Consider the following 16,334-nt stretch of genomic DNA (forward strand, 5'->3'; position numbering starts at 1 on the left):
TTAAATCACGATTTGACTGTCACGTATTAACTCACGTAAAAGTAATTATTATTTTGTATGTTTTAGTGAGTTTGGTAAAATAATTATATGAGTAAAATACCTAAGAACATATTTTATTAAATATTGTCGACCATCACAATTGTGACAGTCGGTAAGGCAGATCGCGCAAATCTACCACCAGACGTCGCACGCGTCGCATTGGGAAAAACAAGAGACGTCAGATGAAAAAGGATGGTGTTTGGTGGAAGTGTAATATTATATGTGAATTTTAGAAGATTGTTATAGAACAAACTTTTATAGTCATTCCTTTAATTACAAAGCAACACATTATTAATTTTATTATTTCATTTATATGTATGTGTATATATATATATATATATATATATATATGTATATATATATATATATATATATATATATATATATATATATATATATATATATATATATATATATATATATATATATATATATATATATTTAATTTAAATATATATATATATACATATATATATATATATATATATATATATATATATATATATATATATATATATATATATATATATATATATATATATATATATATATAACCCCAGCTATAAAATTATCGGTTACTTTTCACCCCTTAAAAATCTACCACAATAACATTGTACTTAGTGTAATTATCAATATGACAAGTTATTATTGTATTGCAGTGCTTTAGAATGAGAAAATGAAAAAAAGGTAAACTTCATACTGAGTACAGTGTTGCATCGTCTATAAGGAGATTTTTTTTAATCCTTTTTTAGGTATGTTCCTAAGAGTATTTAAAATTTCATTTATTGATTCAGCAGTCACTTTGTGGTAAAATCTAGTATGTACTGAGTACCTACTACACACTAGTATGTACTAAGTACACACTAGTGGTGCTTCGTACACAGTAGTATGTAGTGAGTTCATACTAGTGGTGCATCGTCAATAGGAACATTTTTAAAGCTCTTTTTTAGATGTGTTCCTAAGAGTATTTAAAATTTTATAAATTTATTCAGCAGTCACTTTGTGGTAAAAATCTGTCCACTTTACATTTAAGTTTTACTTGATAAATATCACTTTTTCTTAAAAACCTATTGCGACTCGTGTTTCGATAGATTTCGCATCATTTTTAAACGGCATTTGAAAATGACGCGGAATGCATCAAAACACGTGTCACAATATACATATTTTAAGAAATAGTTTTAATACCTAAATTAAAAAGTATTTAAATTGCCAATTATTGAAAAGTACAAAAAAAAACATTTTCAGTATTATTGCATTTGGTTAAGTAAATGTAACAATTTTGATTTATTTTTGCTTAAAAACTAAAATTTGTGTCCTTATTCTATGCACTCATTATATATGTACAATGTGTATTTTCTATTTGAATATAAAAACAAAACACTTGTATTCGGCCGTTTCGAATTTTTCAGTGTGTTATGTTACATATGTATTTTTACCTATTGATGAGAACATGTGTGATTCTTGAAATTAGTCATGTTTACTACTACTACTACTACTACTACCATCACGCCGTTTCCCCGCAGGGGTAGTCAGAGAGGATGGAACGCCACACTCTTCTGTCCTGAAATACACTACTCGCCTCTTTCACATCCATACATCTAGTCATACATGCCCTCCGATTACGCAGACTTTTGACACCGCCAGATTTTAGGTTCTGATTGATCTGATCGTGCCAAGTCTTTTTCCTAGTCATGTTTATATGTAAATAAACTCAAAAAAGTGTCTTATAGGTATTTTATTTTTATATTCAAATCATCGTGTTATTCCACAAAGTTAATATGAAATCAAAATTATATATTTACTGTTATAAGTATATATTGTGTATAATATGTGAATGTCGTGACACGATAGCTACTTAAAGTAAACAACTGAGTTTTCCACTGCTGAAGCGTGCAACAGATAATGAGCAATAGAATTGTCACGAATTTAATCAAAATTTCCACTTATTATTTATCAATCAGACGTTAGTTTACATTTTAAATGTTTATTTAACTAGACAAATGATATCAAATATACAAGGTGTTAACGATCAATTTCACCGCAATTATTTATATTTCTCTGATTTATTTCATTCATGCTTCCTTTATTACTATTGTGCAAATAAAATAGTTCATTTTTCGTGATTTAGAAATGTTTAATGAATAAAATCATGAGACGTTTTGTCAGTATTTACACGTTTTCTGTAATTCTACGAGTATAAAAACGTGAATTTTTAATGGTTTATTGAACACTTATCACATATTATTAATACAAGCAACTCACTACACGATGAGTTCATTTTTTGTTAAAATCATTTCAATTGTTTTCTTGGCCAACCAATTTTTCTCCATAGCCGAATGTCAACGTAAGCTTATACTCCAATTATTGTAATCAATATTTGAAAATTATCTTTGTGATTTTTCACTTAACTTCTTTAAATGTTAAGTAAACCAGTTGTTGTTTCTCTTCTCCTCTTCTAACCGACTATTTCTCCTCTATTTCCTTACCCATATGGTTAGGACTATATGGCACTAATGCTCTTCACCATTTATTTTATCATATTTAATCCAAAAATCACACTATTATTGAAGTATATTGTTTTTCGATCTCTCATCAGAGATGAACAAGAATATGAAAGTCTGGGCATTTACGGAGCTAACGACCGTCATAGGCTGGTTTACGTGATCACTTTACACACGTGTAGCATTAACCAATTCTACCCATCATTGATGTCAAAAAATAATATGAAAAATAACTACTGTAATTGGAGATAATCCAGATTTGTGAACAATAATTTGGACACACTCAAAATGTAAATCATTTTATTATGAAATCGCCGGGTTTATAAGTAATCAGTTTTTTGCTTAATATATTATTGATAAAATTGAAATGTCTTTAGTACTATGAGCACTGAATTTTGTTTGTCAAAATGTGAAACATTCGAAATATTTGTAAAAATGTTTGTAATTATGGGAACAATGGTAAATTTTACACAGTGTAACACTTAAGTCAGTCAATAACTAGTCGTAAAACCTGTAAAAGTTATATTTTCATTACAATAACACATTCACCCAATGAAGATTTGTATATTTTGCCTTTTTTAAGCGTACTGGCTTCAATAATTTCATTTATTTGTTTGGCAGTAACTTAATTTTATTATTTCTCTAAATCTATTGTGACACACTCTTGATATGCAGTCCGTATCATTTTCAAATACCATCAATTGTTGTACCGTTGTTTGAAAATAATGCTAAATGCATCAAAACACATGTCCCCATAGATTTTAAGAAATAGTGTTATTTACCGAGTTTTTTTTTTAAATATGTGTTTAGATAAAACATATATTTAATGCATAATGTTTTATGGAATTTTTAATATTTATTTGGATTGCAGCAGAACATGATCATGGGGACCATAACCACGATCATATCGGCAATAATGACAATCATGATCATCATCTGAATAAGCGATCTGTCGAATCATACCATTTTGATTCCGATAATGGACATTACGACCATCATCATGGACATCATGACCCTTATCACGGGCACCATGATCACCATCACGGACATCATGACGTTTATCACGGGCACCATGATCATCATCACGGACATCATGACCCGTATCACGGGCACCATGACCACCATCATGGGCATCATGACCACCACGGACATCACGGTCACCATCATGGACACCACGGGCATCACCATGGACATCATGAACACCATCACCACCACCATGGCCATTAACACACATAGCTACTAATGAACTTTGGATGTAACGGACAAAAATCCGGTCAATAAATATTATATGAATTTTCGTAATTTCAGAGAGTTAATTATAAAAAAAGTCTACTTCAAAATTGCAAACAAAACTTGATTCATTGTTCAAAGTAGGATTACCGAAAGCAAGTGCATCGATATCAGCGACGAGTGTCCGAAGACAATGAATGAAGTTTTGTTTATGTTTTGTATTGTTTATTTATTTCTAAATACGGTGTCATATTTTCAACCACAACAAAGAATATTTTAAACCTGTTTTTATATAACGGACTTTCGGCTTTAACGGATACTTGCTCCCTCCAATAAGTGAAAATTTGTTAACTATAAAAGGTACATTTATTTTTATTTATATCTACCTACAAATTTACCTATAATATGTTCATGTATTTTTTTTATAATATTTTGTTACTGAATTTTGTGGTACTCATTTTAATTTTTGTGTATTTTTATATGTATAACTGAATAAATCATTTTAATACACTACGTTTTTCTACTACCCCAACTCGATTGTAGCTCTTGCTTGATTGTTACCTAAAATTTGATTCATAAAATATTTTCTTTTGCACATAAATACATACTTACTATCACTGATTTTATCCGTGCCACGCTTCGAAGGACTTATGCATCCTATTTGCACAGCATGCACACGTCTTATGAAATCTACTGTATGTTACATAACGAAACACAATATAAATAAACAACTCCGCGATGTCACTCGTCTTCAACCTAGGTGGGTAGATTAAATTAAAATATCGGACTAAATATAATAGCGTATATACCACATTTTTTTTGGAAATTAGGGATTTATTTTTATATACTATTAATATTTATAAAATAACTTGTTTAATTTATTTTTTTTTAAATTATGTTTTCAGGTATCTTCTTAAATGTAAAATAATTCAGGGTGATCCTTACATACGTACATTTCATGAAAATCTCTGCTTAATAAAACTAACCCAACTCAACCATCGATGGTACTGAGAAATCAAAATTTTCTTTCAACCAAATCAGTATTTTAACATTATAAATTGCAGTACATCTGAGTACAAAAATTGATTTATAATTTATTGATTTTATAAAACCTTCACAATATTTTTTTACAACATATAAAAATACGTTAAAAATTAATTTAATTTCCTGTTCAATATCAATCGTGTATCAAATATTTTATGTGAAATGATTTACGATCAGTTTTACAATATTTGTCACGGATTTTTCAAATATTTTTTTCCTATATAAACTCATTTTCGACCAGTACATATATTACCCATAGCTAATGCTAGTTAGACATTACCACCATGAATTTTAAAGAATTTCATTTACTTTCCTTTGTTTTCTTAATCATTCAGTTCATAAACATCATCAATGCTTATCGTAAGTAAAAACACATTTATTATACCTGTCTTCTTATCAGTTTTTCTAATAAATACAATTATGAAAGAAGAGAGCTTGCCGACGATGCCAATCAGTTTTCAATAACGTAAAAATTAATCGAATTTCTTGAATGTTTTTTTGCAATACTTTTGCACTTTAAATGAAATAAAACTCAAACTTGGTTTTAACCGCGTTCAATTTTGGTACAGTTTTTCCAACCGGTTTCAACAGACACCTTGTCTTCCATTGGTATGGATACGTACTCAATTTAAAACATGGAAATATTCATCATTTACAAAATCTCTAAAATGGGAAAAGAGCCTATATTTTTAAAATTTTATTTCACGTCCGGTTTTAAAAATATTCCCACTGTGATTCCTTTAACTTCTTACTCTCTTTCAAAATATAATAAAAATAATTTTTGTATAAATTGGATACTGAAGCAATTTCGATTTAGTCTACATTTGACCTGTGATGGAATAGTTATTCTGAAGCCGGTAGTCATGTGTTTTTAAGTGGTATTACAGAAAGTGAACAATTAATGATGAGGAAAGTGTTAATAATAATATTATAGTTCTATTTTTATGGAAAAAAAACCCGAGCATCAAGTGGTTAGTGGGGCTTATATTTCAACTGAAAAACAAAACAATTCCTCTAACCCTTACTCTCACCCAATTGTTCATAGGGCACTGCATTGTGTTGACGCTGTTTTATCTTGATCGTTACTTACATGAAGGCAAGGTGATCACTCATGTACTTTAGGGACCAGTCCAGGGAATCAATACATAAATATTAGAGTATAAAATTTGTTATATTTATTTATTTGCACCGCCCCTTGGAATCGAACCCGGGACCTCCAGCACGGTAGCTAAACACGCTAACCATTACACCATGGAGGTGGAAAAACAAAACAATATTAGAGGATATTCATCCTTAAAAATTAAACTCTTATATTTAATGATTTTAGTGATCCATTTATTTGAATTATTTGCAAATAATCCTACTGATTTTTATTTAAGATGAAGAAGACGACAGTGGAAAACGAGTCCGTCATTTTCACCATTTCCTAGCTGAAGAAGACGATGACAAGCACATTCGTGAAGTGCAGAAGAACACAGATGATAAGCAGTTGTTGGATAGACGAGAGCACGCTGAAAGCTACGAGCATTCTGATGACGAACATATTGTCGAATGCGGACCGCTAGAGCCAGAAAACGATCGCCAACACCATGGCCGAGACCACCATGACCACCATGATTTAAAAAGCCAGACAAAATCTGATTATCACGCTCACCATCATTTGTTTTATTTGGACCGTGATCGCACCCCGGAAGATTAAAAACAAAATAAAACAACGTTTTTATTTTTATTTTTTATTCGACAAATATACTACTAATTGTTGTTTTCGGTTTTTTTTTACATTTTTGTTTTCTAATCTTCACTATTATAACAAAGTGAGTAGTTTTTCTTCAAAATGCTCGGTAAAATTTATGTTTTAAAGGAGACATTATTTTTATTCACAACATTTTAAATGTGTCTAAATACTGCTCACAAAATTGAATTTTCCCCACTTCGGAGTTATTTTTACATTACGACATCTCAACATAGATGAAGAAGAATATGGAAGACTTGGTAATAAACTAAGCTTATGGGTTGTCGTAGGCTGGTTAGTGATCACTTTACACACGTGCAACATTTACCATTATACTCATGATTGACCACACTACTCAATTTTTCGGAACTTCTGGATATATGACAAAGTAGTTATGAATTCACAGCAGCCATCTATGTTAGATTAAGAAAGTTTTTATTGAGCAGAGACCCTTTTATTAGGATGTAAGATCTGAACCCCGGATTATTTTTACATACTGAGAAACTCCTCTAAAGTATTGTTTTCAATTTTTAAATAAAAGCTTTTTTAAATTACTAATTATTTTGTGGTGCCATCTTTTGTCAAAAATCAGCGTTTTGTGGTAAATAACGAATAATTTATAACATGTATTGTTATGGGAAAAACATTTCATAGAACGAAATTTTCGCATAACGAACTTGCTCCGGGAACGAATTAAGTACGTTATGCGAGGCATCACTGTAATTTAAAAAAGTTCCGTGTCCTTTAAGACAAACCTTTATAAAAAATATTATCATAATTCCAGGAAACTCGTATAATCAAATTAAAACTAACGAGGATCGTAGCTCATAATGTTTATCCTTTCGAATGAGAAATTAAATCACAAAGATAAAGTGATTTATAATAATGAACTGTCTAATCAAAACCCCCCGGAGCAATCGTGATTAGAGGTGATTTATTTAATCTTGGGACAAAGCGTCGGGCCATATAAAATGATCTCGGTGAATAATGCCCTTGATGCTTCATACTTCAATAGAGAGCTTCCCATCCTATTCTGATTTTGAGGATGTCTAATGAAGTCAAGAAATGAAAGCCGCCCCTACGACGAAATTACAGTTGCAAATGAGGGGCTGACAGGTTCCGCCTATGGGACCACCAGTACAGGGCCGGCACAACTTTTGGGTGGATTTATTTATTAAACCTCTCGTACGAAATAAATATATATTGGTAGGATTATTTTCAAGAAGTAATATCATCCATGTAAATAAAACAGACTGATGCAGGTCAAGGTTTCTATTTTATGTATTCATTTTTAAATCGAACACAGATTTTTTGAGTCTGCTAAGTTGTATTTTATTAACAAAAACACAAAAAAAAAATATTTAGTTAATTGTTTCCCCTAGTTATGGCATATTCAAACGAATTTCAACAAACATTCGTTTGAAAATGCCATAACTAGGGGAAACAATTGTGACAATACTATTTTTTATGTGTTTTTGTTAACAAAATACAACTTAGTAGACCCAAAAAATCTGTGTTTGATTTAAAGGTGAATGCATAAATTAAAATGGAGTTCTACTAATTAAACGCCAAATCAATAAATCAAGGTTTTACCTTATACAGATGCTAGTAAGAAGGTACAATTTGCATGGTACATAAATAAAACGAAAAAATCATTTAATACAGAGAGTTTAAGGTATAAATTATCAAATGATTACAATATTGTATCTATCTGTAACACGGAAGTAAGATTAGGTGAGGAGGTAGAAGGTACAGCTATTTGATAATTTGTTGGCAAATAGTAGTTGTATATTACATAAGCAAAAAAAATAAAAATTCTATAAACAACTGTAAAATGAAGCAAATCCAGAATTTGAATACAAAAATTTGGACAGTAAAAACATTGGAAATAAAAAAAATTATTTAATAAAGAAAACGACGTGACTATTGTCAGACAAGAAGTTAAGGGAGAAAGGCATAAAGATCCAAGGAAGGGATAAAATGATGAACCGTTTAGGTTCCAAGAGAAGTCTTGTAATGTTTAAAAGCTACATTAAGGTCATTAAAGACTTGTCTGGTCAGAAACTAAAGAATTATGTTTTATATTATGTCGAATGGAAAGCTTATCTTCCGAGACGGTTTAGTACTAAAACTTTTAAACTATGTTTGCTTTTAGATATGTATTTTATAGAGTAAATATGATATTTGTTTGTTTAGATTAATATATATTCACAATATCTTAATCCTGCTCTGGTATTCTTCATTGGTTTTCTATGAGGTACTTTACTACGAAATCGATATACTGTCACAAATGATTATGTATAATAATAATTTTTAACAATTTATATACCGCCTTTCACTAAAATAATACCCCAAGTATTAAAAATACTGAAAATAGTTCACTGTTTTTTATTTGAGGAATAGGAGATGATGGCAATGAATTAGCAAACAAATGCTTTTCTTTTTGTTTTTCATTTTTTTGGTCCCGCAACAGCAAAGGCATGCTCGCCAAACTATTATACTATTACTACTATACTATGTATGGTACATTTAATATATTCTTCTTCTTTTCTTCAACCTAGTGTAGGCCTTGTGGCCTATGTTTAAGAGGGATTAGCCTCCTGCGATGTCGATTCCCAGTGGTCTGCCCGGAAGTCATCTACCATAGGGTTGACTGTGCAGTGCAATGTGGGGGAGTCTTGATGGTCCCATTCTCCTCACATGTTTTCTTCGTTGCCTTCTCACGATATCTTCGATCTCGCTTAATTTTTATTTAATTTATAAAATATTTTTTTCTTATAAAAATTTTTAAATGTTACATAAAAATTTTAACGTTTTCGAGCAAATATTTTCTCAATTAAAAATCAATTTAGCGACGAATAAGAAATCGTTAAAAATGTTAACGTTTTAGATGATAAGGTGACATTTTTGTCACCTTTTAAGTACATGTTAGTTTGAGACAATCGGTTTTAGCCGATATATTATCGGCTAATACCAACACATATATTATCTCAACACCATCGAGTGGCGAAAATTCGCGGTGACTTTTTGTATGACCTATTATGACCAGGCGGAACATGTATAATGCTTTGCCCTTCATTTTCTCTTACATTTAAATTTAAATGACACGTTTAAAATTCTGCTGACCCAAGCAGCTCGTATTTATATCAGGCACTGAATATTCTGGATAAAAGATAAAATGCGTCGGGTCTCAATTTTCGACTAGGAGGGATACCTCTTACCTCCACAAAATTAAATTGATTTTCAATAATAACGATATTTATGGATCGTTCATATCGAAGGACAGACTATGCGATTGATAGGGAACTGCTTAAAACCCAACCTTCTAAGTTCAACAAAAAAGGACCCATTTTTGATATTTTAAAAAAAATTTAAAATTGAAATGTTATCAATTTTGCTTCATTATTCCTTTTTTATGATAACATCACTGTCTATGGAAGAATATAAAATAAATGCTAAGTATTCAAACGAATGTTACTGTAATATTTATTTTTAAATATTAAAATCAAACACTAATATGTGTCTACTAAGTTGTATTTTTTTTTATGTAATAATTTTTTTTTAAATATAATTCGTGACAATTGTTTTGCCTTTTTGGGCATTTTCAAACTACTGTCTAAAATATAAGTATGTTCTATTTTTTAAAATAGAGATATGGAGTTCAACAAATTAATCGCCAAAACAATATTATCGGGTCGTGGTCGGGTTGTGGTCTCGTGGTTAGTGTTGTGAACTCTCAATTCAGAGTTTCTTGGTTTGAATCCACTCTGCTAATATTTGATACCTATTTTCAATAATGAGCCGCTTAGGCTCACAAAAATAGTTTGAAATTGAAGTATTTTTATATTTGATGAAAACACCAATAGTTCTCTTTTTAAAAGTATATATAAATTATTAATTAAATTTAAATAATACTTTATTTTTTATAAACTCACTTAAGGATACCAAGTTCTAAATGCAACACATTGTTTTTTATCATTATATATTATTATATTTTTTATTATTATAGCTACCATATAATATTATTATTATATGGTAGCTGAAGCGGAGGCCTGATCACCTTTCCTTCATGTGTAAACGATCAGGATAACACTGCGTTTATATGAAGCAGTGCTCTATGCACCATTGGGGTGTGGATAAGGGTTTTATTATTATTATTATTATCATAAACAAAACTTGATTCCTAATTCGAAGCAGGATTACCGAAGGCAAGCGCGTCGATATCAAACACCAAAGAGTTTCCGAAGACAATAAATAGATTTTTGTTTGTGCTTTGTATTGTTTGTTTATATCTGTAGTGTTAATTTTTTAATTGATTTATTTAATTTTTAATTTATTTATTTTTGTATTTCTTTATAACGGACTTTTGGCAATAACGGACACCCTCTCCCCCCATTAGACCTTAATATCGAAGTTTTACTGTACTTGTAATTTCATTGATCTTTTCGGTACAAAGACAACTACTGAGCTTTCTCATTTAAACTATGAATTCTCGTAGCCCGGCCGATAACAGAATCTTGTTTAAAGTTTATAAACTTTTCGAAGTTTAGTTTTCCAATTGGATCCTTAAATCCGATCATCCCCCGTTCCGCTTATTAGAGTCACACAATGAGATGTCTAACCTACACGTCGTGGGACATTAATCATATATTCCAGACTGGGGGGTGCGGGTAATTCTAAAGGGAGGAACAATGGCCCTTTGTTCCCGACTGGGATTTGCGCTTTTCCCGGGAAAGGGGCGGTGCATTAATGGCGGTGAAATATACGCTTGATCTCCGCTAACTCGCGATACAAAGGACCACGTAAATAGCACTCATTTTGTCTTGGACATCCCGAGTAGATAGTCATTTCTAACCACCACGACGCTTTCAGCAGGGTTAGGCAGAGTGAATAGAATCTTCTTCTATCGATAATCCTGAAATTATCCGGAGAATTGGTCTGTATGTTCCCGATAGTTACCTAAGACAGCGTCGGCATAGATTGTCTCACATTCTCCTATACTCAGGACCAACCTGGCGATGGTTATGCCTGTGGGAAAAGCTACCGCTATGTTGAACAATATATCATTGGATATTGATCTGCTCCGTGTGTCTGAAGGAGTTTTCCGAAGCGGGATTCTTCTACACCTTTAGCAAAAGCTCTTGCATATTTTCGATTTTTGTATGTATTTTAATGTATACGATTTAATTTTTTTAGTTTGTAATGTATATGTTAATTAAAACTAAATTGAAATTGAAATTGAAAATTCTTCCACATTCACACATCTCATACATTACTTACTTCAGTTTTTTTCGTGTGCCCAGTATTGAACAAAGGCCTCCTTCTTAGACTTCCACAGTCGTCTGTTGGACGCGACTCTCTTCCAGTGCAGGCCCGCCACTATTTTAAAGTCATCGGACCATCTTGTCTGGGGCCTACCTACGCTACTGCGTCCTTTTCTAGGCCTCTGGTCAAGCACGTTTTTCATCCATCTATCCTCAGACACGTGTCACATGACCTGCCCAGTTCCACATAATTTTCACGATTCTTTGAGCCACATTTGGTACCTTGATCTTTTCCCGTATCCAAACATTCGTTTTTCGGTCCCCTCCTCACATACCCGCCGATTCGAACACATCGTATTACCACACATTGGTCTGAAAGATCGCATTTCAACCACATTCGCTCTGCTTTTATCCTTCTTTTGCCAACTCCATACATCACCTCAATACATCGCTCACTCCTTTCAACAACGTCATATATGAAAAATCGACAATTTTCAGCTATGCAGTTCTTCGGAATGCCTAGAAAATGTACTATATTCCAGCAAAAGTGGCATATGTTTTACTTAATATTTACCCGCTACAGGGCAGAAAGTGATGTTTTTGCATTTTTAAAAAATTGTATTGTTTAATTATATTTTTAAATATACTCAATATTTTTCAAATGGAGAAAAAGCCTTCAGGTTTTACCTAAAAAGATCTATTCCACAATAAAAAGTTCAATAAGTGGCTTGATATTTATTTTTAACACATTTTATTATATTCTTAAACTTTACAAACAATCTCCTGAAAAATGAAGTTTTTATTTTATTTATGACGTTGTTGAAAGGAGTGAGCGACATAAGGTTTGGTACCAGGACTCCATTGAGTACTGCCAGCTTAGCTTTCGTTCCTGAAATAAACATTTCAGTTCGGTTTTTATCGCGTAATCTTCACCGTCTTTCAGCGAGACGTTTCACGAAGCTTTTCAGGTGTAAGGATTATTTCACGGTGATATAATATTTTTTGTGAATCTACACCTGAGTTATCTCCCGGTAGCATGTTACAAAACTAGAATTAGATTTTATCTCGGGAAACTTTTTAGACAACCATCTGTCGGCTTTCAATATGCTTTATACGATATCAGTTGATTCAACGTGAAATGATATTTCAAGCGATATTAGAAAAAATATTTATGAAATACATGGTATGTTTTATACCGAGGAATACTTATATTTTGACCAGTATATTTTATATTTTTTATTTATAATATTTGGAGTGTGTCCAAATCTTTTTTCACAAGATCTGGGGTTAGAATACTCGAAATAGGTTTCTGATAATAAAAAAAACTTGCTTATTTCAACAATGGATGGCGCCAAAAACGTAGCATCTACAAAATGTGTTTATTTGAAAAACAAAAATAACTTTTACGAAATGTGAGCAGTGTGGTTATCTATCATGGGTAGAATAGTAATCATGGGATCTCTAAAGCCCTTTGATAGATCGTAAGCCCTGTAAATACCCAGAATATTTTTCTATGTTGAAATATCAACGAAAAAATCATCATAATAATAACTCCTAAGTTAGTGAACAAAATTTTGGCACACTCAAAATGTTATAAATAAGACGATGTTTTTTTTAAAGGAATAACCCGCAAAGCCTCCTTCTTTTAAATGCTTCTCTGTAGGTAGGATAGTAAGGATAGGGAAGGTAAATGTGAAAAATGCATCACCAACACCTAGACTAATTGAAAATAAATATTTCTTGAATTTATTTTGCAATTGGCTGGAATCGAACCAATGACGCCAATTTCGCAGTCGAGCGTCTACCCAACTACACCACGGTGCCAGCCTGCGTGTTGAAAATGACGCCAATTTCGCAGTCGAGCGTCTACCCAACTACACCACGGTGCCAGCCTGCGTGTTGATAATTTATTACTTTAATTCACTATTAGGAAAACAGTTTCTGATTTTAGTATTACTCTTGTTATATTATTTATTGAAATGCTATTGTTACGAATAATATCAAAATTCGCAGTAACGTGAATTGTGGAGGTCTTCACCAAAATGTTACATTTCCAATATTGCACAAAAAATCCTTTAAATGCAAATATGTATTTTACTCTATTCTATCGAAATCTTATTTAAAGTTGAGACAAAACGTGACCAATCCTGTTTAAACCAATATGATATCATTACATGGCACCAAAACGTAACGCTAGAATTCCTGATTACTTAAATTATTTATAATGGAAATGTAGCGTTTTGGTGGGGACCTCCACAATTTTGGTATTATTCGTAACAAAGGCAATGTCAAATAGAACAATGTGGCTCAACACGCATCCTTTTATTACGGGCAATAATTGAGAAAATCCTTGTGGGAGCCATTGTCCCTTCAATAACAGAGTCTAATGGAAATATCTCTACCTGTGTGTGAGGTGGTAAATTAACCTTCAGAATTAACATCTATATTCAACAATTATTAGGATATAACAATAGACGAAAGCAAAGGGGAGAAGGGTATTAAATTTGTGAGGGAAATACAAAATATCGGTTACCTTAATAAAAGCAGAATACAATTAGATCAAATTTATCAGTTTACCACAATTTAAAATTAAATTATACATGAACTATAGGGATATAAGGTGGTATGACTTTGTCAGGAATGAGGATCCGAGGAGAGGAACGCAGAAACCTTTCATATTTGAAGTCCTTGCTCTACAAAAGATTTCAATATTATAATATTTATATGTATGTACATACATTGAAAGCTACATTCCCGGATCTGATACAGAAACATCTAGGCTTCCTGACAGATCTCTCTTGCAAAACAAATTTATTTTATGAATCAAGTAGTGAAAATTATTGGAAAATGTAAAGCAAAATTGTCTCCCGATTTTACTGTGAATTGAAATTTAATAGCTTTCAATTTCCCAATCACTGCCGATCAAAATAAATACAGGTTCCTAGAAGTTCCCCAGGGTAGGCAGTGAGAGGGATTAGCAGTTAGTTAGTACATTTAGGCAGCCAGATCCGATTACAACCCGACATTGGCCGGTACACAGACGCCTCCACAATCCGACTAACACACCAGACAGATGCGGATAGTGTTGCACATGCGCGCGTTGTAGATTTCCACGTCAGACGCTATATATGAACGTGTGAAGTGCCACGCGCTGTGTAAGGAATATTTATCATTGTATTTTTTCATGACTTACGTTCTCGTCCAGTAATTGTTTGATCACATCCGTGAAAAGTTATTACGTAAGTATATTTAAACTATTAAAAAAATGTACATTCAAAGCATTGTTAACTTTGTGGTATGGTAAAATAACACTCTCATCATTGGATACCAATATATAAATATAACTACTTCGTGACTACCGGTTTCGGAATAATCATTTTATCATCAGGTCAAATGTAGATTTAAATGAAATTGTTACGATCTGACATTTATACAAAAATAAGAAAAAAATTATAATGAAAGAAAACGTAAAAAATAAAGTAAATTTAAAGAAAATATTTAAAAATTAAAAATTATATAAGATAAAATAAAAATATGATAGAAAGATTATTCCGATGCCGGTAGTCACGAATTAGTATTTTTTAATGTGGTATTACACAAAGTGAACCTTTATGAATTTTTAAGTAAATTTTGTATGGTTGTTTTCCTTTAAAGATGCTTTGTCTTTCTGTATCTCACATTAAATTTCTCATTTTCTTTATTTTTTAAAAAGTTGCACTTGTAACACGTGTACAGTGTCACACGCGCAATTTTATATACTACTTTATACCTAAAGACGAAGGAAACGGTCGGTACTTTTTGAAATTAATTAAAGTTAACATTTTTTATATGAAATGTCTGACGCTGAATTTGATAGCGAAATCCTTTTTTCCTTTACCGTAATATCCTGTTCCGGATAGCATAACGAACAACCCATTTCTGGTTGCTATCATCTCCATGCACTCCAACGTATCCAATTTCCGCTCAATTTCTCCTTTCGATACACAAAGGCTATTAGTATAACTGATGCGTACCCACTTGTGCAAACATCTCATTAATTGTATTCTAGCGTGAAGCTGTTTGCTCGTACGAACTATAGATTGATATCTAATTGATACAAATGAGTAATCAAAGGCCACATTAAATAATAACCTATGGGAAACACACATATCACTCACTCCTTTCAAGAACGTCATAAATCAAAAATTGACAATTTTCAGTTGTACATGTCTTCGGAATGCCCAGAAAATGTACTATATCCCAGCAAAAGCGGCATATTTTTAACTTAATATTTACCCGCTACAGGGTAGAAAGTGTTGTTTTTGCATTTTGAAGAAAAGGTATTGTTTAATTGTTTTTTCAAATAAACTAAATATTTTTCAAATGGAGAAAAAACCTTCAGCTTTTACCTAAGAAGATCTGTTGCACAGTAAAAAGTTCGAAAAGTGGCTTCATATTTATTTTTCATGCATTGCATTATAATATTTAACATTAAAAACGCTCTCCTGAAAAATCAAGTATTTTGATTTATGACGTTCTTGAAAG

General features: G+C 31.7%; 1 long non-coding RNA gene across 1 annotated transcript in view; it reads right to left on the reverse strand.

Moving 5' to 3' along the window:
• Window positions 1-131, reverse strand: part of LOC148309945 (uncharacterized) — a 3,138-nt gene extending 3,007 nt beyond the window's left edge. The window contains exon 1 of the long non-coding RNA XR_015837459.1: window positions 101-131. This is a non-coding gene — a long non-coding RNA (uncharacterized LOC148309945). The remainder of the gene's footprint in view (window positions 1-100) is intronic.
• Window positions 132-16,334: the final 16,203 nt, after the last annotated feature.

This window comes from Brachycentrus maculatus, unplaced genomic scaffold (genome assembly GCF_059751285.1).
Source record: "Brachycentrus maculatus isolate JH-2025_06_01 unplaced genomic scaffold, ASM5975128v1 h1tg000115l, whole genome shotgun sequence".
Lineage (NCBI taxonomy): Eukaryota > Metazoa > Arthropoda > Insecta > Trichoptera > Brachycentridae > Brachycentrus > Brachycentrus maculatus.